A 2622-nucleotide genomic window follows, 5' to 3' on the forward strand; every position below is an offset into this window, starting at 1 on the left:
TGGATGATGTTGGAGAGGCACATTATCTGTTAAATTTGCCAGATAGTTTAGAAAAGCTTTGATCTTCTCTTAGATCTCTTTCTTTTTTTTTTCTTTTGTGGAAAATTTCCAACAATCTGCAGTTTATATTGTATTTGAAAGAAAAAACTTTGATTTACTTTTATGTATTTTATTATGGACCATTTTAAACATAAAAGAAGATAGAGAACAATATAATGGATACCCACATACCTACAGGAAGCTTTAAAAAAATCTTAAGGTTTTGTCATATTTGTTTCAGAGATTTTTTAAAAGAAACAAAACACTGAAGATACAGCTGAAGCCCCCATCCCTCCATGAATCTGCTTTCCACCCACCTATCTTCTGCAAAGGGTACATCTACTTAGAGGTTGGTATATATCATTCTCATTCATGGCTTATCAGTACATACACTTTTTACTGCGTGAGCTGTTTATATTTTACTATTTTACTTTACTTTGGCTAATATATATATGTATATTTATTTATTTTTAAACATGTATTACCCAAGCATGTATTTGGGTAATACATGTTTATGTGTAAAACCGTTGGCAACACAGTGTACATATGATTTTCAAATTTTCTCTTTACACTCAATGTTATGTTTTTCAGATTTATTCATGCTTATTTACTTCATTAAAGATCACTGCTTCAACACTGGTAAAGATTTTTTTTTTAATTTTCAGTAGATCATGAACCACCTGTCTAATTAAAATACAATAAAATGGATTATTAGAAAATATGATAAAACAAAGATGTACTAAAGACAATTTGTACTTCTTATTATTACATTTACCAGATAAAAATTACTCCATCAAGCTGCTATAAAAGTTTCTAAATGCTTGCTCTCAGTTTTAGTACTACCTTGACACAGATTGGAGATAAATAGTTTGCCAACTGATACTGGTCCATAGAATGTGCTTTGAGTGATATTAGTCTAAATCATCTACTTTCATACACACACACACACACACACACGCACACACACACACAACTATGCAGTTGTACCATGGTGTTTATTCATTACTCTTTTGGTAGTATTTGTTTTCAGTTTTTGCTATCACAAACAGTGTTGCCATGAATATCCTGATGTATCACGTCTCCTTGTGCGGGAGGTGTTGTGTGCAGAACACAACTGTTCGGTCAAAATAGATGATCACCTTCTTCCTTAGTGGTCTTTCTACATTTTTGCTTGGATCTCCCTAAAAGAACTTTAAAAGAGTATTAAAGAGGGCACATACTGAATGGAGCACTGGGTGTTATACGCAATGAATCATGGAACATTACATCAAAAACTAATGATGTAATGTATGGTGATTAACATAACAATAAAATAAAATAAAAAAATAAACTCAAAGCTAAAACTAAACCCCTCGCACATCTTAAGCTGATAGTTAAAATCTTTTGACATGAGTTCAATTAGTTGCAAGAGATATGAATGCTGCTATCTTGCAAATACGGACGGTCCCTGACATAATGGTTTGACTTATAATTTTTTGACTTTATGATGGTGCAAAAGCACGATCCATGCATTCAGTAGAAACCAGACCTAGAATTTTGAATTTTGATTTTTTCCCAGTGAGCAATATGAAGTAGATACTCTCTTATGATGCTGGGCGGCGGCAAGCTGTAGCTCCCAGGCTGCTCCCCAGTCATGAGAATAAACAACCAATACACTTAACAATCATTCTGTACCCATTCAATCCTTCTGGTTTTCATTAAAAACAGTATTTTTACAGTATTCAATAAATTACATGAGATGTTCAAGTTATCATACATTAGACTTTGTGTTAGATAATTTTGTCCAACTGTAGGCTAATGTAAATGTTAAAAGCACATTTAAGGTAGATCAGTGTAAGCTCTGATGTTTGGTAGGTTAGGAGCATTAAATGCATTTTGACTTAATGATATTTTCACCTTACGGTGGGTTTTTTGGATATAATCTCATCATAAGTCAAGGAAGATCTGTACTGACATTTAAAAGCAAAGTTCATAGAGTAGTGTTTAAAATGTACTAACTAGAATATAAACATCAGCAACATTGCCCTCTATTATCTTCTTAAAAATACACGAACAGGTTCTTCTTTAACAATTGGAAAGTTTGCACTGTAATTTTTACTTTGCACATTCATATTTCCATCCCATGTTTCTCAAACAATTTTATGTTAATATAATATATTGTTATATTTGAAAGTGTTTTATTGATAAGTCTATCATAGTTTTCTTCAACAGTAATATACAGGTACACTGAAGCAAAAATTTTAACTTTCTTATGACATTAGGCTCTAAAAATTTTTTTGTACTGGGATAGCATTACAGTTATTACTATTAGATAAGTGCTCAAGACCACAAAATTATGTTTAAAAATTTGATAAAGGTAAAATTGTATTGGAAATATATGTCTAAATGGGATGGACTGTGTCAATTAGTCCATATAAATGAATATTACATAAAGTTGAATGAAATAAGTTTCAGCATCAATGCCCATTTATTCAAATAAATGTCTAGACAAGAACAGGAGTCTTTTGCTGTAACAGCATTGTATATTTCTCTAAACTTCTTTTGTGTTTAAACCAAAATTAAAATAATGATGGAGCATAATAA

Source organism: Callorhinus ursinus, unplaced genomic scaffold (assembly GCF_003265705.2).
Source record: "Callorhinus ursinus isolate GAN/ISIS: 27379988/994484 unplaced genomic scaffold, GSC_fseal_2.0 scaffold6, whole genome shotgun sequence".
Taxonomy (NCBI): domain Eukaryota; kingdom Metazoa; phylum Chordata; class Mammalia; order Carnivora; family Otariidae; genus Callorhinus; species Callorhinus ursinus.